This window comes from Astatotilapia calliptera, chromosome 17 (genome assembly GCF_900246225.1).
Source record: "Astatotilapia calliptera chromosome 17, fAstCal1.2, whole genome shotgun sequence".
Taxonomy (NCBI): domain Eukaryota; kingdom Metazoa; phylum Chordata; class Actinopteri; order Cichliformes; family Cichlidae; genus Astatotilapia; species Astatotilapia calliptera.
The window spans coordinates 4,294,224-4,319,778 of record NC_039318.1 but is presented as its reverse complement, the minus strand read 5'-3'; the positions used below and the strand labels follow the sequence as shown (position 1 = coordinate 4,319,778).

Below are 25,555 nucleotides of genomic sequence, written 5' to 3'. Positions count from 1 at the left end.
CTGCGTGCAGCAGCAACCACAGCCTCCCAGACACTGTTCAGAGAGGTGTACTGTTTTCCCTCCTTGTAAATCTCACATTTGATGATGGACCACAGGTTCTCAATGGGGTTCAGATCAGGTGAACAAGGTGGCCATGTCATTAGTTTTTCTTCTTTTATACCCTTTCTTGCCAGCCACGCTGTGGAGTACTTGGACACGTGTGATGGAGCATTGTCCTGCATGAAAATCATGTTTTTCTTGAAGGATGCAGACTTCTTCCTGTACCACTGCTTGAAGAAGGTGTCTTCCAGAAACTGGCAGTAGGACTGGGAGTTGAGCTTGACTCCATCGTCAACCGGAAAAGGCCCCACAAGCTCATCTTTGATGATACCAGCCCAAACCAGTACTCCACCTCCATCCTTGCTGGCGTCTGAGTCGGACTGGAGCTCTCTGCCCTTTACCAATCCAGCCATGGGCCCATCCATCTGGCCCATCAAGACTCACTCTCATTTCATCAGTCCATAAAACCTTAGAAAAATCAGTCTTGAGATATTTCTTGGCCCAGTCTTGACGTTTCAGCTTGTGTGTCTTGTTCAGTGGTGGTCGTCTTTCAGCCTTTCTTACCTTGGCCATGTCTCTGAGTATTGCACACCTTGTGCTTTTGGGCACTCCAGTGATGTTGCAGCTCTGAAATATGGCCAAACTGGTGGCAAGTGGCATCTTGGCAGCTGCACGCTTGACTTTTCTCAGTTCATGGGCAGTTATTTTGCGCCTTGGTTTTTCCACACGCTTCTTGCGACCCTGCTGACTATTTTGAATGAAACGCTTGATTGTTCGATGATCACGCTTCAGAAGCTTTGCAATTTTGAGACTGCTGCATCTCTCTGCAAGATATCTCACTATTTTTGACTTTTCTGGGCCTGTCAAGTCCTTCTTTTGACCCATTTTGCCAAAGGAAAGGACGTTGCCTAATAATTATGCACACCTGATATAGGGTGTTGATATCATTAGACCACACCCCTTCTCATTACAGAGATGCACATCACCTAATATGCTTAATTGGTAGTAGGCTTTCGAGCAAATACAGCTTGGAGTAAGACAACATGCATGAAGAGGATGATGTGGACAAAATACTCATTGGCCTAATAATTCTGCACTCCCTGTAGTAATATTCTTCCAAAATCTAGTAATTAAAGGACATTGCCGTATGCAATGGTAGTAAGTCCCCACATCCATATCGCACATTACACAATGAGGAGAAATCTGAGGATGAACTTTATTTTAAAACTCTGGGGTACGCTGCAGTCTATATAAGATTCTGTAATGGCTTTCCTGGAGTCTGTTACAGGAAAACAATTTCTTGGCAGATCTAAAAGTTCTGGACCATGCTTCTGCACTAAGCTCAACTTTGAGGTCGGTTTCCCACCGAACCCTGGCCCTTATCGGTGGTTACAAAATTCAGAGACAATGATTTCCTGAAACATACAAAGGCAAAACTAATTTAAAGACAAAATCTTTAATGAGCCAAAGCCGACACAAATGTGTTTTATCTACTTTCTAATCCATTTATCATAAATGTAACAATGAACGTGTTTAGAAAGTTGGCACATACATGTAATTTTTCATCTTTTTATGCATCCATCTATAGAACGCTGCATGTTATATTCTAAATCTGCCTGTTCTTTTTTAGAAACCTGCCTGTAAAAAATAAACCTAAAGTATGTAATACATCAATGTAATCACTTTCAAGATGGAGAAAGCATAAAGTTTGTCTGTAAGTGACAGTTATGGACACCTAATATGATAAGGAGATTCTGCAGGTCAATTATCAATGTATAAAACTAAATGTACTGTAGTGACACAGGACACAAACACGGAAGCAAGATATATAGTTAGGATTATATATAGTAAATATGAATAAATTATTGCAATTTCTTTAACCATCGAGAATGACTAAATCCTTCAGGACAATATCACATCAATGCACTGAACTCACTATGTTGTCCATCTAACAGAGTCTCCATATGTTCTCACTGTAATTTCGCCCTCATGACTGAATTTATGCTTGCGCTAATCAATCTGAATGTTCACGGGGGATCAAACGCATTTTACTCGCAGTACTCAAGTTGACTTACCTTTTTTTGAATGATGACTTACTCACAACGTGGAGGCTTAAAAATAGGCAAATCTTGTACTTAACCATTGGTGAATTGGCTGTGTGGCTCCAGAGATTTATAATTGCGAAATTGGCTCGCCATGTATGCACTGACTCCAGAGACGAGGTATGAAAATATATCAGGGTAAGTTAATAGCGGTTTGGTCTTTGAGGTTTCTACTCCACTGCCGTATTTCATACAGGTCCACATTTCCAATGCACGCTATTTTTTGCAAGTACCATCTCTTTGCATCCGGACACGATTTGTCTCAATAACAACCTTTTTTCTTTTGAGCTGCTTTTAAGCATGGTTCGTAGCAATCTTCCTTCCAACACAGTTTGTTTTGATTCGTGGCCTTCAAATATGGCACCAAATTCCCACAATACGTTGCACCGTCAATTCCAAAGCCCTATATACATATTTTCCGCACTATAAGGCGCACTTAAAATCCTTTAATTTTCTCAAAAATCTACAGTGTGCCTTATGTATGCATTCTGGTTGTGCTTACTGACCTCGAACCGATTTTATGTGGTACATGGCACTCAAAAATCTGTCAAAAATTCTTTAGTAAGCATTTACTAAATGTAAAAGTAACACACCACTTGATGGATTGTCAGAGCATTACGGCTACTGTTCCAAGCCTGGCGGCGGAGTAATCAGGGTCCAAACTCCGCTTCAGGTCCTAAAGTCAAACGAACACGGCAGCATCACTGACAGTTAAGACTGTCTAAATTCTTTCATCTTTAATAAAATGATCAGTGTTGCTGCTTTACTAGGTGTAACAATTAAGTTTAACATCCAGGCATCCATGAAAACAGAATTTATTAAATTTAACGGAATTAGAAGTTAGCAGGAAGTTAGCTCGCTATTTTCCACCTAAACATGATATACCATGTTCTGACAGGGATTTCTGAAAAAATTAAATCGTACAGCTCTGCTATCACTTCCAACATAAATGAAGACAGAAAACTAAACAGCAGCGACGTTTGTGGGATTACTGATGTTGGGCTAGCTGGTATATAATGATGTGCTACGTGATTGCTAGCAACACAGCTATGTTAGCATAATATAAACGGTGAATCTGGAGGATAAACGCTAACCACTCAATAAAAGTTAATGTTCACCCGTTCATCGACAGTGCATCTTCTAATCTGGTGTGCCTTATGGTCCGAAAAATACGTACAATGATTTAAACGAAATCTTACTGGGAATGTTTCAAGTAATGCAGAGACATTTGTTTTTGGGAGCGCCTGGAAACTGTGAAAATATTTCAATGGAGTGGAAAAATACCCCGCTGAGTCATTGAACATCTCCTAAGTTTAAGGCTTTAATGTTTCAATTTTATTTTATATTTTGGTTTGCTTTGTCAGTTTACATGATAACAGCAGTTAGACGTTTTTGAAAGTATCTCAGAGGAAGTAAGTTTGAATTTGATTTAACCACAGAGGCGTCTCATAATATAGATCAGTCATTATTTCGTCGCTCAGTTGATTTCTCCCAAAAAGGCATATGATTGCATAGCCGTGAGACAAAAAACACTAACCAGCTAAACAAATCACACAAAAAATGAGATGAGGTGTTAAATACTTTATGCGTCCTTTATTTGGTAAATCTTTTTGTTACAGTACTTACATATGTGAGATGCCTCTCTGCCACACAGATGTATAGTATTTTCACTGTTGGTGTCACCAGCTGTTAAACAGCAGACCACAGCAAAATACACTGTACTTACCACAGCTGACTGTTAGAAAATGATTTTGCTGCACACTTTAAACGGTCTCAGCTTCCTTGGGAAATTGCACCTGTTTACTGAACTGTGTTGGACTTCCCGTTCAGCCTGATGTTGATGCGGATGCCCATCTCATCAACATCCTGTCTCAGGGTAGACAAGGGTTGTGTAGCTGTCCTGTTCCTTTCTGAAATTGATCACCATCTCTCTGGTCTTCTTCACATTCAAAAGCAGATGATTCCTTTCAGACCACTCCAAAAGATTGTCCACAATGCTCTGTAAATTAAACTACCGGAGACTAATGACAGTATTTCTGTATGTGGCATGACCCAGAGTTGTATTGAAAGTCTGAGGTTGTACAAGGTGACTAGAAATGGAGACACCACAGCCCCGCAATACCAGACAGATCACTTCCCAGTATCATGTACTACAGCCAGTCTGTCAGGTAGTCATGAGATGGTGGATGTGTTTACTGAGATTTCCAGTAGCATCTTTTTTTTTTAGTAACAACAGCTGAATTGTTTTAAATGTACCCAAGAAATCAAAACAGGTGATTCTCACTGGAGAGCTGTTAGTATCTGGCAGTTAGCTCTCTGCAGATGATTACAACACCATGGTTTTGGTGTAAATTTTACAATTGCTTGACCCACAGGAATTTAAAGGGATGTACTCTGGATATCCACCCGACTGACACAGCTCTTGTTGTTCAGTATAAGGTGGAGGCAACTGTTCTTGGGGAGCTGGAGGAACCCAAGGTTGTCGTCCAAAAAGATTGTCAGAAAATGTGAGACTAATTATTGACATGAGCTGATTTTTTGTTATGTACCTTACATTAAAAAAAACATTGTAATTTAATGTTTACCTTTGCATTTTTGCCACTTTTAGCATTTGCCTAAAAGGCCTGAATGCCAGCACAGACACACACTCTTGCTCAGAAGGTGGTTGAGGAATCTCCACTGATTCACCCATCTAAACTCCATGAAGTGGAGCAGTTGCTCTTCTACCTGCAAAACGGCAAGCAATCAAATGGTACAGATGAGTTTTCTAGGACTATTTTAATATGACTGCGAGCATTTGTTGTAAGACTCATTCTTTATGAATAATGGAACTAGTTTATCGTAATAGTTTTGTTGTGGATGTTGCTTTTCACAGACACCCAGGAGAAGAAACAGATATCACTTCAAGACTTTCCTCCTTATGCTGGATTAGAAGTAGGGACTGATTTTAAGGCTCCATCAAAATCTTGTTTTAGTTAATAATGGAGTGCAGTGTTGGATCATATGTAAAACAGTATATATGTTTATATACTATTCTTCAATATGGTACTGTATTCTCTTTGACGACTGGTGTTTATTTTCTTACAGGTGGATAACAAAGCGGGCATCATCAGAATTGATGAATATGTGAGCTGCTTTATGAGGACATTGAGGAAAAGACTTGTTTAACTTGTTTTGTGCTCTTCTGATTACTTTTAATTATATCAAGTGACCTTAGGAAAACACTAATTATATCAGCAGGGAGAGAAAAAGAGCACTGAGGGACGTCTGTCAACCAGGCAGCGACATGGAAACCGGTCCAGTCCTGGCTAGCAGGTGAGCTCAAGAGAGAATTCAAGAATTTCAGCATAGGGATCCCATATGGAAAAGAAATAGTGAAAACTTATAAAAGACTTGCATAAGATGTGACCTACTTCATATAGTTAATCATATAAGGCTTATATGATTTACTCATGAAAGTGGCCACTGTCTCATTACTTTCATATATTGTTTTAGTAAGTATCCAAAACATACGTTTCATTTATATAATTTTTCAAGGGATCTTATATCTGTTTTCACTCTTGTATGCTTTTCATACAAGTTTCACACAAGACAGATAGAAACTTTATAAGATTTACATATATCTTTTCCATATGGGATAACAATGAATGAGAGGCAAATATGGAGACATATGACAACAAGATGGATCTAAGGTGTGTCTGGTAGGACTATATGGAACACAAAGTTGGCTAGGGATGGACTGTACATAATAACAAGCACTAGTATGAGTGTGACAATCTTTCGTGAGTCATATCTCATTACTGGAGGGGGGGCTTTTCAATACGAGAGACATACCCCCAAAAACAAAAAGAGGAACAACAGGTGGGGAAGGTGGTTGGTACATCTTTATTGAAGTCCTCTTATTTGTACATAGTTAAACTAAGTTGCAGTTTGTTAATGAAAATGTTTTATTTAAACAAGGGTTCAATGGGGTGCCTGTGGGGGTCTCAAAAGACAGCCAGTAAATCACAAAAGGATAATGCATACTACACATGAAGAAATAAAGTGTATGTCCTTAATGTTGATGGCACTGGTAACCCAGTTAAAAGAGCCGAGATTATGACTAAACTCAAAAAGGAGAAGACACAGATAATTTTCTTACAAGAAACTCATTTATCAAAAATAGAACACAAAAAATTAAGGAAATTTAGGTTCAAAAAAACCTTCTACAGCTCTCATACAAATTCTAGGAAAAGAGGGGTTGCAATTCTGATAACTAATTCCCTTAAGTTTGAATCTCGCAAAGAAATAAAGGGTAAGGAAGGTAGATACGTTATAGGCTACGTCCACACGTACACAGGTATTTTTGAAAACAGAGATTTTCCATTTTTTTTTTTTTTTTTTAATCTTGTCCACACGTGCAGTTTTGAAAAATCTCTCCGTCCACATGTAAACGGCCAAAACACAGTCAAACGTTGTGAAGAACCAAATCCAAGCCGTGTAGAAATGTTGGCCAATTAGAAGTCTAGAAGCCTGGGAGGGAAAGAGTAAACAGGATTTTATGCAGTACTACTGAAAAGTTTTTGTGTTTTTTTGGAAAAACAGATAGTTTTGTGCAGTGTTGGGTGTAACGCACTACTATTTATTTTTCTAATTATTATTATATTTTTTTACATATTGTTTTTTCTTTTTTTCCCTCTATAGATCCTATATTTGTGCCTTAAGTCTGTGACTCTGTATTCTATTTCTCTGAAGAAACTGTATTTGTACATAGATAGGAGAGTTGTTCAAATAAATAAAATTTAAAAATAATAATAATAATTTAAAAAGCCGCAGTCTGAATGAGGTGGTCATATACTGAGATCAGATTATTAAGTGTTTGTTCAAAGATATTCTTCCTGGATCATTCTCTGACTTGACCTTACTCAGATCTATAAAAAGTCTTTATGCTCAAAATTGGAATTAAGCTCACATGACTTTTAGAAGACGAACCATGAATTACTGCAAACCTTTACTTAATGACTGTATTTAGATCAAAATTGCTAGAACTCACTAAGATCTCAGTGTTATAGCTCCTTCACTCTGCTACTCTTTGACTTGGGAAGAAAACAGAGCTCAGCTCCTGCTCGTCTCCCTTTCGTGACCAAAAGCCCTTTTTTCCCTGTAACAGCATGTATCCATCATTGCCTCCATCCTTTGTGAGATGGCACAACTTCATTTGTTTCTGTCATAAAGCATTGTCTGCTCACTCCATCTGCCACGCCACATCAGGCAGTCCAGTACTGATAAGAGCCAAGTATTTATGTGAACCGAGACTCTGGGGTCAGGGTGGAAAGAAGAGATGAACACGGAGACATATGTTGGATGTGAAGCACCCACAGGTCACAATCCCCAGTAGCAGTCAGCATGATCACATTACCCAACACTCTTTTAAATTAACCTCCAGTTGCACTTTCAAAAACTCTGCTTTTCCTTTCTTTTCCTTCCTCATTCCTTTATTTTGTCTCCTGCATATGCATTACACATATCTATAATGACTCTTGTTTACCCGTGTGTTCCCAGAAACTGTCCTTAGAGCCTTGGCCAGAGTCCTAAGAGAAGACTGGAAGTGGAGTATAGACTTGGCAACAACCATCATCTCTGTCTTCTTCTGTTTCTCCAGGTAAAAAATCTAGTATATTGTTTCAAGAGTAGTAACATAGCAGGGCTTAGAATCGGAGATGGCATTCAAGTCACTCTAGAATAAGCTTGGTGTATCTACAATAGAGGCAGGGAGAACAGTGATGTGGTTTGCTCCTTAACTGCATACTGCTCCAGCATGCTGCTGAAATGGGAAGCAACAGAGGGATTAGCTCATGTACAAGAGATGTGCCAGTCACCTCACCTGTTGATGGCCCTGAGCCATCCAGCTCCACCTCCCCCATTTGGAGCTGACCCAAGACCCCACCTCAACACCATAGTTAGGCCAAAGGTATCTGGACATCCGAACATACCAGCCATATGCATCTTGTTAATATATTGTTAGATTATTTATATTATTATATTTCAGTTGTCCTGTTCCAGGGTCATGTTCATGTTTATCTGCTCTCTCTCTGTCTCTCTCACATTAATCACCCATCTTTGGCAGCAAAGTTTTACTCTTTAGCTGTGTGTTTTGAAACGATAAAATAAGCCCTCACTAAAACAACACATAAACCTCTGTCAGGGCGAATTTAGGCTTCAAGATGTATGTCTGAAAACTGATCGTCATTCTTGGCTTGTCTCCCTGTCCATGTTACACTAATTGGCTTGTGAAATGGCTCAGGTTGGGCTGATTATGCGTCAGACAAGGACATACTGTTTGACTGGATGTGTTTTGACTTTGTCAGTTTGCTTTGTAAAATATTTCAGGGGTGACCGATTGGGTAATTTCAATGACAGCTGGAATCCCAAATTTGATTAAAAGAAAAAAAAATAGTTTTGAAAATTCACTTTTGGATAAATAGCAGTCTTTTACTTCAGTTCCATGGAATGATCACACATTTCAAGATTGGGTCCCTGTGTGTGAATATCATTGAATATGAGCTGAAGAAGTATGACCTTTGGCAAGATGAGCTGCAGAAGAAGGAGGCTTATATCCCTTTATAAAGAGTCAAAAACACTTGATTATGTGTTTTTTGTGGTTTGTATTTATTTGAGTTCCTTGACTATTGCTACATGAAGCACTCTCTGAGGACAAAAATCTAAAGAAAGTAGAGGAAGAACACAAGAAGTCTATGTAGACTTAATTTTAGTGGGTGATTAGTTCAGCTGTCCTGTGGCTTGTTCTCCGTATGCAGCTATAATTGTTGATAAATTAGGTGTGATTCCTGCTGTTTTGGTTCTTTGACCCGTTGTTGCTCCAGAAAATTAAATCAGCTAAGTTTATTTAATTTCACAGACATTAAATGATAACTTAAACTGCATCATTTGGCCATAACTGCAGCACTTTTGTGAGTTAAAAAGTGGCCAGAATAATTATTTTATCTGAGTTGAGCACTGAAGTCAGATAAAAAGTCAGATCGATAGAAATAGGGTAGAAACTCTGAGTAAGGCTCAGGTAGATGATGGATAACAAATAAAAAATAAAACAGTTTTCTGAGGTTTTCAGGCTAAGCGTCAGGCTTTCAAATTAAATAATACTCTGTTTCGGTCTTTGGTTGATTAATAAGCTGGAGTGGAAGATTCCCTCCTCGGCCTGTGCTTTGAGGACTCTGGCAATTAGTATGAGTCTGGGTGTAGATTTAAACTAACATAATCATCCTGCTGTAACCAGGTTTCTCCAAGGTAGAGTGTTCTTCACTTTAATTTTCCTCTATGCAATAGATCTTTGGTTTTATTTGTTGTTCCTAATTATGCTTACCGTGCTGTAAAACTAGTTTCAGTAACAGGATTTTATGTCCTTTGTGGGTCTATTTTGCCTTCTTTCTTAATTTTTTGTCTGTGATTTTACTTTTAATATGAATCATCTGTATGAATGAATCCATAGTTCTATATGATGTTTTTGAAACTAAATGAAAAGTTCAGCTTTTCACAAGGAAAGATGTGCTCTTTTTCTTGGTCATGGATAGTGAGGTGGATACTTTGGGTGCTATACTGCTGATCAGACAAAAAAATACCTGGGGTTGCTTGTCTTCACTGTTTTTACATGAAATTAAATGCAAGATTAACCAATAATTAACCTAATCACTGGTTACACTTAAGAAGCATATGCAGTTAATCTGCTTGAGGACTGCTACAAAACAAAAGAAAGATATCAGCAGTATTCTTAGAGCCAGTAACCAGTGTTGGGAAGGTTACTTTTAAAATGTATTCCACTACAGATTACAGAATAAATGCCCTAAAATGTATTTTGTAACGTATTCCGTTACATTACTCAATGAGAGTAACGTATTCTGAATACTTTGGATTACTTAATATACTATCAAGCTTTTTCCAACTACATGAATGTACTATTGCTGTGTGATTTATTACTATTACTGAAGGATAGTCGCCATACCAATACCAACTAGATTTTTAAATCTTAATATAAAATGAGTAACAGTAGGGCGGACATTAGGTAAGGCTGCACTTTTTGCAGCGATTTCGTACAGGTCCGCGGCTCCGAACCGTAGCAAAGGGACCTCTGGCTAATACGTCGGGTTGCGTGTCGGGCTCGTAGCTGAAAACTAGCTTTACTTTGTTGTCTGGGTCAACTTTGCTCGTCAAAGACAGAGAGAGGCGTTGAAAGGCTGCTCCAACGGAACTTATTGTTTCAGAGGAAAACACGAACACAGTGTACAGTCAAGTCTCAATAGCTTACTTACAACTGGGCTATACTCCCCATGAGTCACCATTCTTTAGGGCTAAACCTGTAACACTGCCTATTGCCTTCATATTAACTAATTTTTGGAAAAATAATTTTAAAAAATATTTAGTCATGTCATTATGTAGGCCGCAAGTAGAGGTGACATGGACAGCGAGATTAAGACGCAGGTATTAGAGCCTCTAAATGCGTGTTTTGTTTGGGTTTCCACTGGCGGAAGTAGTATTATTTGAATATTTCATGAGCTCAATTTAAAAAAAGATTTTATAAGATATAAATGTCCAAATTCTGAAAAATATCATCTTTTATGCTCATTTATGCTCCTTTGCCAAGAATTACTCTGTCAGCGTGGCATAACTTGGAGGTGATCCACGTGTGCCAGTGCTGAGTTGTTATTGAAGCCCAGATTGCTTTGAAAGCAGCCTTCAGCTCATGTATATTTTGGGGTTTTACACTTTCTGTCAACTAGGTAACAGATAAATACTTTCTGCTGTTCTTTTATAAATGAAAATGGACTGGCATTTATATAGCACATTGTGAGTCTTACTGACTGCTTAAACAACTTAAGTCTACAATCAACAGTTTAACCACCCATTCATACAGTGTTTTATTCTATGCACTTAATCCTGTTTTCGTATTGTGGAAAGAAGCTGATGTACTTGGAGAGACACATGGAGAACATACAGACTCCACACACAAGCCTCCAGCCAGGTTTTGAACTAGGAACCTTCTTGCTGTGAGGGGACAGTGCTACCCACTCTATCATCATGCCACCAAGCTCATACTACCTGGTATTGCCATCAAGAACTTGAGAAAGCACAGTGGATCAACTACCACCACCTGTGTTCCAGCTATGATTGTGTGAGAGTTGTAGCAGCTGTCACAAGTTCTTATTTAATAATTCTTTAAGGCTGGTTTCATCTCCATTGCTTATAAATCTTTTGCTATCACACGTTTCCCTTCTTGTCAACTTTCCATTAGTGATGTGCTGGTCGCGAATGAAACGGCTCTTAGAGCGGGCTCTTTGAAGTGAACGACAGAAGACGTGTTTGTTTGTTTTTTTTCTTTCTCTCACCCTCTCTCTCGCACTTTTTTTCACTTCACTCCGCACGTGAGCCTTGTGCTTGCACTGAGCAGAGGGAGGAGGAGCAGTAGTTACACTTGCAGTAGCACAGGAACAGAGTTGGAGGGAGAGAGAGAGAGAAAGAGAGCCAGGGGCAACAACAAGACACAACATCATCACATTAGAAAGGTATAGTAATCATCCACAACTATTTTCAGTTACAGATGGTAAAGGATTTAGAAAGATTATTCATGCAGTGAATCCTATGTATGCAATTCCAAGTAGGAAAACACTCTCCCAAAAAATCCTCCCAGGCCTATATGACAGAGAATGTACATCTTCTTTGTTTTGCATATTTTAATTTATATTTTATTGTGTTGTGGTTTGCAGTGTTTTGTGGTTTCACTTTAAATTTGTTTAAAAGGAAAAAGCTGAAAATTTAAATAGTTAAAAGTTGAAATGTGAATAGTTGGTTTTTGTATTATATGAATTAATTATTACATTTTATGTGGAGTGAATAAATAAAAGTATATTTACGGAGGCCCCTAGAGACAAAGCACGTACAAACTCCAAAACATGTAAAAACTCCAAACACATACAAAAGACAACAGAAGTGCTCCAGGATGCTAGGCACAGTGTTGAGCTTTTGTTACCTAGTGGCTACACAAGCCAGCAAGTACCAATGACCGGATTTGGTGTATGGTAGTAACAGGTAAATGAACATTTGTTTAAATTATTTGAATATATATGAGTGCTTGTGTATAAATACACAAACAATACACACATGCTTTCAATTGTGTAATTTAAGTGATCTAAGTAGCTCTGCTTTGGAAGTTCAGTTAACGCTAGCAACGTGTTTTGGAGTTTATACGTGCTTTGTCTCTAGGGGCCACCGTATATATTTATATATAAACATATATAAATAATAAAACACAGGGTTTTTTTACATTAGTAATTTCTTTTCTGCATAATTTTATATTGTTGTTGATAATAAATTAATTAAAGCAACAAAACCGCCCTAAGAGCTGGTTGGGAGCCGAATGAGTCGGCTCTTTTTAGTGAGCCGAGCCAAAAGAGCCGGTTCTCTAAAAAGAATTACCATCACTTTTTTCCATTCATATCCTTTGATATTAAGTTTTTTCAGTTGTGACCTTCATTACCCTTCTTGTGGAGGCTGTCCATCATCATCATCATCATCTGGACAAATATTAAGTCATCAGTTTTGCCCATGTTTGTGATTGAGTGTACTGAACCAGACCAAGACACATATTATACTTTTAAAATATTAATTTACGTACTTGAGATGTAATATTCTATTATTTTTTCATATTAGATTTCTGAATTATATGAGCTATAAGCTTTAATCATCAAATTTAACCAAAAAGGTCTTGAAAACAATTCACATGTAATGAAAATAGTTTATTAAAGTTTACCGTTTTTAAATTCAGCTGCAAATAAAGAACAACAACAACTAACCTTTATTTGTCACATACACAATCATACAGAGTACGGACAGGCTGCAGACGTAGCTGTGCCATTCCAGGGCTTGGTTTTAGCATGGGGGTCTAGCAGGACCCTTACTGGATCCGGGTGGGAATTTAACTTTTTTACAGTATTCTGTTTTTAAGGTACACTTGTATATAAGTCATATTTTTTTGCTAGTTTAGTGTGTTTTTGTATTTGTGTCTTTTTATAATTAAGTAAAGGTTTATTTATCTCTAAACAGCAGTTCTAAAAAGTCTTTAAAAGCAAGGTACAAGAACCACAGCTAAAATAACTGTTACCTGCACTGTTATCTTTGACCCTGCAGTTGCTCTGTTTCTGCTGCTCAACCTGGGTGAAGACACACACACAGAGCTGAAGATGAGGAACAAAAACACTGTTCATATGCTTTTGAAGATTGTGGACCGTGAAGATAATGAGCTACTGCTGGTTGTTATCACCATCCTCAAGAAGCACTCTATCTTCCTGGGGAGCAAGATTGACAATGGTAAACAAAAGATCTTAGATTATAAGAGAAGGTATTATTAAACATTGTAAAACTGCATTCAGAATATTTGTATAGTATTTCAAAATTCAGAAGGAAAATATCAGGGCATCTATACTGAATCTCATGCAGCACAACAGCTACCTTCAGCACAACGCAAGTATTTATAGGATGATTAAAGAAGAATAAAGATGTTTTCTAGTAGCCAAGTCAAAGTCATGACCTTAATCCAACAAAAATATTATGGAAGGACCTGAAGTTAGCCTTGCAGAATCTGGTTTGCTCTGGGTTTAATAATTTGAGGGAAGATTGTGGGACAGTGTCCCAAGTCAGCAAAAATGTTGAATGTTAAACCAGCCTAATTAATACAGACTTCTTGCTCACATTCTTCTAATTAAGTAAAACAATATTAATATTATAATATTGTCTTTTTCATACAGTCTGTATAACCTACAGACACCGTGGAGCACAGAGTCTTACCAAAATAGGTAAAATCTTAACAAAATGACCATTGTTAGAAAAGCTTGGACTAACTGTTTGAAACTAGATTTTTAAATTCTATTTTCTACCTTTATCTTCACCTCGTCTAATCAATGGTTTGTTTAAGTGCATTGTTTTGTTACATTACATAAATTACTCATAAAGGACTGAGGATTTATTTTACTGTATACAAAAATGTAAAGGATAATATTTTCACAAATGTCTGTAACCTTCTGCAGTGCCAGTTAAAACCATGCTTAGATTAGATTTTCATTTTAAAAACATTATTCAGAGTCCACTTTGGTGGGCCATAGTGCTCAAACAGAACCCTGGCTTTTCAACTGTCCCTAATCCAGTCCCATGTGGTTCCAGTCTAGTTCAAGTTTGTGGGTCTTTATCAAGCCCAGACCCTGTCAGAAACTTGCTTTATCTCCTTGTTTACCATTGATTACACCTTTAATTCACATTAGAAAAACTTTCATACCCACACAAGCTTGTGTCCAGCATGGAAATGTTGGTTTCAACACTTTGACTCATTGAAGTATTTAAGGGCATGGGTGTTTAATGAATCAAAAAGTGATGATCCCATCAGGTTATATTTACTCAGCAAACTGAATCTGATAAGAGTTCAGTACTGCCTAATACATTTTTATTCTGCCTATGTCACCAGTGGAAATGTCAGTGGTAGGTGACACAGGCTGCAGTTGATAATGCAGCTCAGTGTCTGGTTTGGGATGGAGTGACTGGAGCTAGTTTTGCACACAGAAGCAATGAGTGTGTTTTAACTGGTAGCAGATTGTATCACCCTGGTTTCTGGCTTTCAGCAAATCACAGGAGATGGAAACAGACACTTTAGAACGCAGAACTAGACTGAGTGGCACTGCTGTGCTGATAGTCACAATCATAGAGTGTAGATGAAGTTGAACCCTGTGCTATATCTGTGTCAATCTGACTTCAGTTCACAACAACTCATTTCAAGGTGCTTTATACTGTGCTATACAAAGTGACCAGTAGAGAAGCTGGCCCGTTTAGTTCCCAGTGACTACAAGGAGCTCCTGGACGCCACCCTGCGCCTCCTGTTCAGCCTGTCTTTTGACACTTCTCTCCACAACCAGGCTGGATTCATTCCCAAACTTTCCTCTCTGCTTGGTAATCAGTCCCAGTAAAGATTAAGTGTTTATGTTTCCCTTTGTTTGTTCCTGTAGATTTGTTTAATTGTGGGTTCATGTGTCGGAACCAGCATTTAAGGTGTTTTCTAAAACAGAAAGACACGGGACATCAGAAAGACGCATTGATCTCTGCTATTAATTTGCAATCATTAAGGCATATGTATATAGCTTTTATGCCCATCCCTTGAAGTTCCCCTTGGGACCATTTTGCAAAGCTGCACAGGATGTGTCTTTGCAGAGTTGTGTGACATCGTCATCTCTGTTGGGGCTTTTGAAACCTCTCAGGAGAGGCTCAGGTAACAGTACATAATTAATAGAGTGTATTTGTTCGAATAACATGCCAGATTCTGGTCAGATGATTTTGTTTTATACAATCAGGGTTGAGAGACGGATATTTATGTCTTTGGAGATTTAGGTAGAGCTTTGTGGAGGGGTGGGGGCATGCATGCACAAGTAATAACATGTAACAGTGAACAATCACGCCTGCTTATAGTCTTGACACTAGGTGTGTGTGTTCTGTGCCCTGTGTGTGAACCAGGAGACCATTAATCATCTGCTCCCTCTGCCAACTGTCCAGTTTTCAGCTGACACACTAAATGCAATTATCTCTAAGGACAGACAACACAGCAATGGTCTCCTCTCCCTTCATGCCTTTTGGATCTCTGTTCAGGCCAGACCTGAGGTCCTGACCCTGACTGATAAGATGAAAGTGAAGAGGGAGACTCTACTTGACATCATCACCTCTTTCCTGTTTCATCAGACAATCAAGCTTGAACACATCATTTCTCTTCATCTCTGCTTTGCAGCTCACGCATAAACATTGGTAAAAAAAAATAATTCACAGTTTAATGTGCAGTAAATTACATTTTTCATCTATTAAAGTGGATCAGTGGGGTCGGGAGTGCAGAAAAGACTTGGGACCTCAGGACCTTGTGGCAAAAACAAATTTATAAACCAAAAATAAGTTTTCTCTGAATTTAAGACAAAACCAAAACAAATAAATAAATAGTAAGTAAATAAAACTGAATTTAAGTTATTGCCTTAATTTCCAAGAAGTCACAAAGCATGTTATTGTTATATTTTCAACTACTTTATTTAAAATGCTTATTTAAAATGACTCTATCACATGAAACTGAAAGTAAGTAAATTAGTTACATGACTCATCATAAAGCCATACAGACTCCACTGTAAATTAGTTACATTAGTGCATTAGTACTATGAGCAGGCGTGATTGTTCACTGCTACATGTTATTACGTACTATTAACTGTGCACGCATGCCCCCACCCCTAAATTAGTTACATAACTCATCATAAATGCATACAGACTCCACTGGAAAAAGAGCTAGATATTGTCAGAATTTGGGCTCTTCACAAACACACAACCCAAAATGTGAAGATCTACAGTGCAAGTGGTTAGAATGTTTGTAAAGCTTTACTCACATGTTGTAAACAGCACAGTTAGAGTAATTGCATTCACCAAAAATTTATTGAAAATATGTTGAAGACAGCTTTTCCACAAATCTAAATTATACTGAGATTTGGAATAAAAGTCAAATCTATAAATATATCTTATGAGGTCATTTGGAAAATGATAGGAGGTAAAATAAGTATTGAACACGTGACTAATTTTTAAAGTAAATATTTTCCTAAAGGCCCTTTTGACATGAAATTCTCACCAAATGTCGGTAAGAACCAATCCAATCCGCACATGCGAAGCAATCAAACCACTGTGCATAAATTAAGGTATGTGTAATAATGAGAAATGGCAGAGGGAAAAAGTACACGAACACACTTACTGAAATGTATTTAATACTGATAAATAAATTTCTACCACTGCTAGCGCTTCAAATCATAAGCTACAGTGCAGCATGTTGATTGTCATTACAAGACAAATTAGAGGATTTAAGTGGGGGCAGGGATCTTTGTGAAGCATTTTTATAACATCTCGTTATGTGGTATGTGATGTCTTCAAATACCCAACCCTTCATGCTTATTTATCCAGAAAATTCAATAACAATGGAGAGGTGCAGCCCACAGACATTTCTTAATGTTTGTGGGTGTAATTTTACAAAGGCTAGGCAGTTTTAAATTAGCCTGGGGTGTAATTGAAGTTTAGCTCTCCCACTAACTGCCCTTGAACATAGTCTAGTTAATTCTTAACAGCTCCCCTTTACCTTTTTTTCCTTCTCTGCTGCCCTAACCCTACTTGTGTTTTGAACATTTAATGGGGTCTTTCTTTTCGCTCATAAAGAATCCTCGACTCTATGTTCATTCTAGAAAAGTAGGGAATTTTCTTGGCCTGGACAAGCTTATTGCCTCTCTGTGTGTGCAGTTGGTAGTTGTGCACTTCAAGGTGCTGGTTAAGGTAAAGGCTCACTAATGAGCAGCACATGTTCCGGTCAATTGGTGGGCACACGGGAAGGGCCAAAGCAGCGAGCAGCGTGGCTTTAACTTATTAAAGGCAGTAAAATTGATGCTTCCTCCTGTTTTCCCAATTAAAGCTAGAAGCTCCCTCTCCTTAGCATTCACTCCCTTCTGTGATTCCAGAGGTTCACTGAGTACATCTGGATCTAATTTTTCTGAGATAAGGCTTCCTAAACAGCCAGTGACTGAACACAGCTGAGATCAGTTTTAATTGGAACAGGGTGGGGCTTTGGAGGCTGGTGGACATTACAGGGTGTCTCTCAGTGGCTGTCCTCCAGTGAGAAGCCTCTCTCTTAACACTTCCCTTAATGAAAACTCCCAAGGTGAAACTCTGGTTTCAGCTTCATTAATTCTCTGTAGCTGGTTCCTCCTTCAGGCCCCCAGCTGTGGTCACAGGTCAAACTCATAAAGTTCCTGGGCTCACCGACAGCCTAAGCCTAGATTATACCCCACTGTGGATGTGGACAGGGACAGCAGGGGACCAGTGGCTGAGCAGTCATTCCTGTTATACTTCTTTGAACTGTGCTCATGGTGGCGCATGCAAAGTTGATGCTTTAAAATGTAAATTCTCTGCGAATGAGTCTGCGCAGGTAAGGGGCCATTTTTTTCCCCACCTTCCGATAGATGCATCTGAGAACAACTTTGGGTTAATATCTTGCCCAAGGATATTTGGCATGCAGACTGCAGCAGCCAGGCCTCTGAGCACCAAACTTCCAGTAAGTAGATGACCTGCTCTACCTCCTGAGTGACAGCTACAGCCTTGGTGATGTTTGGTGAGCTGTGCCTTTAGAGCATGACAATCTTGCCTTCATGATGTTTTTGTCTACTAACTGCTTAAGAGACGCAACAAACTGAGAAATTGCAGTTGACTGTTGCTGATTCTGCACTGAATGTCAATTGACCTTCAATTAAAGAGGCCTTTCATCCCATTAATATTTTTAGAAAAACACACAGCCCTCCTAGATGTGGTCATTGGCATCCTGTGGAACATTACAGCACAACCAGTCATTCATCCATTAACTTCCCTCCCCCTCCTCCATTGACTTACCTCCTTCTCTTGTGTTTATGTTGTAGCTGATGAGGGCCAGAGACAGCTCAGCATGTCCATTCTGTATAACATCAGCATGGACCACAAATTTAGGTCCATGTTTGCCGACACAGACTGCATACCGCAGGTAAGACTGGCTAATGTACACTGCCAGTAGAGCAAGAAACACACATTAGCATCAGCAACTAATGACATACAGGAATTAATGCATGAGAAACAGAGCGAAAGTGAGAGACACACCACATCTGGAACCAAAACCCACCAGAGGATTGCTGCTCATTCTTCTGTCAGAGTGTGTGCACATTGCTTTGTTTCCTCCTTCATTTCTTTTTCCAGTGAGTCCTGAAAGCAACCTGGCACGATTTCACATTTTTCTGTATCTTTTTCCATATTAGCGTTTTTAAGTTCCATTACTAAAAGGGGACATAAACACCGAAATACAGCTGCTGATGAAAATTAAGGTGAAACCTCAAACAAATTTCTTTCAACTTTTATTTTAACATCATTTGGGTTTGCTAAGATTGAGCTGACCGGGTCAGTCATTCCTTTCATCACTGCCATCATGTCCGTGTTAGCAGCTAATGTTAACATCAGGGTTCTCCCATGGTAGAAGGAGTACCAGTTTGCAGTGTGACCAGGATGTGAACTTCAACCTTGCCCTTAAATTTCAACAAAAGTTCTCCAAAGGCACAGGCACAGTGGAGAGTTGAGTTCAGGGAATTAAATTAGGCTCAGGAGATGGCTAAAAAACACATCCAATGTATGAGTTATAAAAATCCACAAATGTCATGAAGAGTATCCATAGAGACCAAAAGCGTTTGTTTTTGTTTAACCAGTCTGTAAAAATATTTTCATGGCTAAAAGCTTGAACATTTTAAGATTTAATGCTGTTTGATGCATTCTTTCAGAAAACTTCAAGGAGCTACTTTGGTTTACATGAAAGGTGGTTTTAGATCAAACTACCATAACTGGCTGGTTCAAGACATCTATGAACAATAAAATGTCTGTTTTTTTGCATCACACTCACTCGCTATCCTTCTGTCAGCCAACCTTCGTCTTTGTGGACATGCTGTGACACCGTACCTGGATTACCGTAATGACCCTGATATCATTGAAAAGCACCTGTCTGATCCCAGCGACAGGTTAGGCTTTAGAGGCTTAGGGAACTACAGTTTTGGGCACTTTGGCATTTTAATATTTTTAGCCCTATGTTTCCAAACTGGAAACTGGCATATGTGGCAAAATGATGATATCTCTAAATTGGTGAAGTTCTTTCTGGATACTGCTCGTGAAACTATTATGAAGCTTTTTTGATCAGCACAATGAAAACAAAAGTGACTTGAGAACATTAGAGTCCTTGTATTATTCCCAAAGATTCACTTCCAGTTTTGTCTTTCTACTTAATCCTCCTTGTTTATCTTCCCACACAAAACACAATTTCAATTCAATACAGGGAATACGTGTTCTTCCATTTGTAAAAAATGGATCCCTGACCAACTGTTTTGCCCTATTTTCCACCTTTTTATCCTCTCACCTTTCTTGGATTTATAAGACCCCTCTATTTGATCACTTTCTTAGCATGCTCACTGACCTGCCCTTTTCCCCGTCTTCTGTTTTAATGGGGTCACCATTTGGTACGATGCAAGCTTTACAGAGCAGGGAAGCCAGAAGTAAAGGAGAGGTGCTTACAGAGATGGAGGAGGGAATGGAGGTAGTTGTGTTGGTCAGATTGTGGCATGGTGCTGTGGCCCTGACAAAGCCTCCGGTGGCTCTCTGTGGTAAATAAGCAGATGCAGGTGCCAGAGAGTCTAGACAGGGCTGATTTGGAGTCTGGGGCCCCTGGTATGTGATACCTAACCCTGGCCCGCCCTAGTCTTTCTCTCCCTCTCTCTCTGATTCCTAACGCCTCACTTCCCCGTGAGGCGTTAGGAATCTGCTCCCTGCCCACTGCCACCCCTCAGCTCAGAGCCTTTCCTGTTTAATGTTAAATCAGTGCAGGAGAGACTTACAGACAGACTAGTTAGCAGAAGGAGGGTAGCTTAGGAAATGACGCTTCTTCTCTCTTTCTTTTTAAAATTATTTTGGGACATTTATTGCCTTTATTTTTATAGTCATCAGCTGGAAGAGACATTAAATGTTGATAATGAAAGCTGGAAATTGACACAGCAAGTAGTCCAACGAGTCGGAGAGTAAGAGCTAGAATTTGCATTTGCAAATTTCTTTCTTTTTAAATTATTTTCTTGTCACTCTATTTTGTCCTCACCCCTTTTCACTCTCACACTCAATGTCTACAAATCTGAATATGAAAAGAATTTAAATATATAAAAGTGTATGGAGTTTTCATCTAGCAAGGGTTAGAATTATGCAAGAAGCCTGGCTCCTATATAGCATTTTCTTTTACTGTCCTTGAGCACCTAAAGTGCATTATACAACATGTTTTATTCATCCATCCAGAACATGCAAACAGAAAGACCCTAGACTGATGGTGGAATTGAACTCAGGACCTTCTTGCTGTAAGGCAACAGTGCTAACCACCGTGCCACCGTGCTGCATTCACTAATCCTTTTATACAGACATCCATACAAGCACTTTTTTCTACATCTAGTTGCTTTATATCACACAAGCACACAGAGCGGAGCATATCACCAGGGCAGGACAGAGCATCTCCAAATCTGCAGTTCTTGTGGGATGTTCCCAGGCTGCACTGGTCAGTATCTATCAAAAGTGGTCCAAAGAAGGAACAGTGTTGAACTGGCAGCCAAGACACACTGATGCATGTGGAAACGAAGGCTGAATGAATTGTTACGTATTGAAACTGCGTAGTCGCAGACTAGTCAGGGTGTTCGTGCTGACCCCTGTCCACCCTCAAAAGCATCAACAATGGGCACCACAGATATCACCGTCTAAACATTTGCTGACTATGTGCACACCATTTCATGGAAGCGGTGTTCCCTGATGACTGTGGACTCTATCAGCAGGATAATGTGCCCTGCCATAAAGCAAAAATGGTTCAGGAATACTTTGATGAGCACAACAATGAATTTGACTTGGCCTCCAAATTTCACAGATCTCAATACGATCGATCATCTGTGGGATGTGCTAGACAAACAAGTCTGATCCATGGAAGCCTGACTTCACAGGGTTTAAAGGATCTGTTGCTAAAATCTTGGTGCCAGATACCAAAGCACATATTCAGGGCTCTCTCTAGTGGAGTCCATGTCTCAATGGGTGAGGGCTCTTTAGGCTAACACAATATTTGGCAGGTGGTCATAATGTTATGTCTGATCAGTGTACAGTACAATTCAGACATGATGCATTCTGGATTCATTTTGTTTGATTTATACTTCTAATCGAACTGCTTGACTGATTTGGTTGGATCATGTGTTTGACAGCTGATGAAGAATGGTGTATGACTGTGGGGTAGAGATGATGGACATTGTGTCATGGTCCCCGTGCCTCGCTGGCTGACTCTGTGGTAGGCAACACGTTTTGTTTGTTCTTTGACCTCTCTCTTTCGTAATGAGCGGTGCTCATTACAGGCTCCCGCCCCTGGCCCAAGCACCTGTGCTCACCGTCACACCTGCAGCTGATCCCAGCGAAATGAAGTAGGGGTGGGTTTTGATGATCGATTTATCGATTAGAATTGATTCTAGCTTGAATAACGTGATATAGATTCATTAAAATCCTGAATCGTTTTTAAAATATAAATTTATTTTATTTAAACCTCACAAAATTTCTACAACCGCCAAACAGGTAAAACAGTAAATGAGAGCAGGTACACGGATTCTGCACAAAGAGCTAAACACAAACCTGCCGACGCATCAGAATCGGTGAGACGACACACCGTCGGGGCTGAAAGCCGACAGCTTCACTGATTTTGAAGCGTCGGCGGGCGCTTTGTGTTTACCTTTTTGCGCTAGATTCTGAAGCTGCAGGTTTTATCTCTCTCCAAACAATATTGACTGAACCAGCAGCCAAAGACGATCCAAACTACGCTTCACATTTCGCTTCACATAAACATTGTCACGAATTTCCTCTTACTTTTGCTGTTTTGCTTCTACCACGATAAAATCACACTTCATGTAGAGCTCTCTCTCTCTCAGGAATAGTTTCCCATCTAAAAATCTCTGTTTTTTGCATTATTCACTTACTTATTAATAACCAGTCTACGGTGTCGGCTGCTGTTTTTTGTTTTTTTACTTACTTCCGACAAGAAAGCCTCATTTCTGCTGTTCAATACTGAACAAATGTAAACTTTTTAAAATTATGCAAAATTGCAAAATCCTTAGCTGTGTCTCTAATCGAACCTCTGTAACTTTGCTTCACTTCGCTTTTGACTGCACAGTATTTTTAAGGTCATCTTCTATAAAAACCCAGACCAGGAAAACCACCTTCATGTTTTTCTGTGTTTTACCCTCAGTTACTTTGACACAAAGGAATCTGCTGTGATGCTCACACCTTTGATAAAGTCTCACAAGTGTCAGCTTTCTTTTTATAGATATAAAAATACCGATATGTACTGATAAGTGATCAGAACTATAATATTTCTGACTGTCTGTGGCAAAATCTCCCCAATTCGAATCGAATCGAATCGAATCGAGGATCGAATCGATTTGGGACCTTGTGAATCGGAATTGAATCGATTCTAGAAATCAGTGACGATACCCAGCCCTAGATTGAAGCACTATTTATGATGGTGGACCTGTGTTATTCTTCGTGTGTGTGTGTGTGTGTGTGTGTGTGTGTGTGTGTGTGTGTGTGTGTGTGTGTGTGTGTGTGTGTGTGTGTGTGAGAGAGACAGCCCTGGACCTGTTCCCCGTAAAGCTGAGGGAGCGTGTGTGTGTAAAGAAACTGCTGAGGAGAGGAGCTCTGTGTATATATCGTCACCTGGTGTTTCACTGTAAATAAACGCACTGTCTTCTTTGCCAAGGATTTCTGGTCTGCGCCTGAGTCCATTTCAAACTCTGTGACAAAACGATCCAGCCATCATGGAGGTCAGGTCAGGATCCCGTGGCTCAGGCGCTGGCTGCCTAGCTCGCCACAAACAAATGCTTATGCAACAGAGGAATGAGATTGCTCCGTTAACACAGGCTGTCGCCCACATAACACCTCTGGAAAGCAACGCACAGCCAGGGAACGCAGCCCCTCAGGCGTCCCCGGCGGCTAGCCCACCTCAGTAGCCACACCATCTCCGGAGGGACCCCTGCCCACTCCAGAGCCATTCTCGGGTGAGTCAGACAAATGTGTCAGTTTTCTAGCTCAGTGGTCGTTGATCTTTCGAGAGCAGCGACGTTGTCATAATAATGACGGAGTGAAAATGACATTTTTGTACAACTGCGGAGGGATCATGCACTGAAATGGGCCCAGGTTGTGTTGAACTCTGACCCTGGGATTTCCTATACAGACTTTCTGTCTAAATTTAAGAATGTGTTTACCAAAGGTTCCGGTGCAAAAACGGCTGCACTCCGCCTATTAAACTTCAAACAAGGTAAGCGGAGCATGTCTGATTATGCAATTGACTTTTGAATTTTGGCTGAAGGAACGGGCTGGGGTCAGGAAGCGCTGAGAAGCGTGCTTCTGAATAACATTCGTGAGGATTTAAAGGATGAACTAATTATGCATGACCTGCCAACTTCATTCAATGAACTAATGTCTTTATGCATCAAGGTGGATGAGCGGCTGCTGGCCCGCCGGTCGCAACGAAACTAATAGAAACTCCCATGAGGTACTGGGGCAATTAGGAGCGGGAGTCGCGCCTGAATCCAGCTTCTCCCGGGCACGGGGCATGCAGCTAGGCGGCTCTCATCTCTCTGCTGCGGAACGGCAACGGCAAATCTCCGCTGGTGAGTGCCCACACTGCAGTTGCAAAGGACATGTTGTTGCCACCTGCCCATCGCAAGCAAAAGGGCGGGCCCGCCAGTAACGGTAGGAGTACTGATGGCGGGTTCGGTCAAGAAAAATCTCCTCAACGATTAATTTTCTCAGCTAAAGTCTCCATCTGAAGTATGGCCTGAAGATCCCGATGAAGCGGGCGTTAAAGCTGAAGGATGTATGGGTGATGAAGATGATCAGGAATCTGTCTCAGCATGATGGACCCGCCAATATCTCTGCAATATCTTTTTGCTGGTCTGAGAGACACAGTACTGTGACACTGTTGAAGCACACATTCATAGAAGCACTTTATTTCTACGGAAGTGCTTTCTATCTAACATTAATACTCAAATCTGAATGTTTGTAATTTATCATGACAGAGGCATGCACAAAAATATGATTCCTGCTATGGATCTCTGAGAAATGACATGGGTTTCTTTGAAACTGTGCTGAGCAGTTTCGGACAAAACAATAAATATAATACAATAATAAAACCAACAAATTACATAAAAATAAAAAGGGTTCTGTGGATCTGTCGATCATTTCAGTGTCAAAAAGATCTTATACTGCTAAGATCAGAAGACTAAAGGTTTGAATTAATTGAATCTTCCAAGTAAGAACTGTTATAATGTGATGTATATTACAGAATTCTGTATTTTCGTTGTATTTATTAAATTGAATCAGAGCCCAAATTACAAAAGAAATGTTTTATTGTTTTACAACAAAAATGTAATAATTAATCTAAATTCAAATTCCAGAACCAATTCACTGAACTTCAATCTATGCGCTAGCATTTCTGCACTCTGTGGAGCATTCCTACAACAGATGCTCTGAGTGCTCAGAGTAGAAAAGCACTATATAAGAACATTTATGATTTCTATTCAAAAGTGATTTTCTCTGTTGATCCTCTCTTTAAGTCAGAGCTTCTCTCAAATTTCACATCAGTGATTAACTAACTGATGAATTTCTTGTGACTGACACGTGTGGTCAGCTCCCAGTCAGTGTGTGATCACTACCAGACCTCAGATCAACATAATTAGCTGTAGATTAGAGACAGGCAGTGCAACAGG

General features: G+C 39.6%; 1 pseudogene; it reads left to right on the top strand.

The window, feature by feature from the left end:
* The first annotated feature begins 4,463 nt into the window (after positions 1–4,463).
* Positions 4,464–19,689, top strand: LOC113009425 (kinesin-associated protein 3-like; annotated as a pseudogene).
* Positions 19,690–25,555: the final 5,866 nt, after the last annotated feature.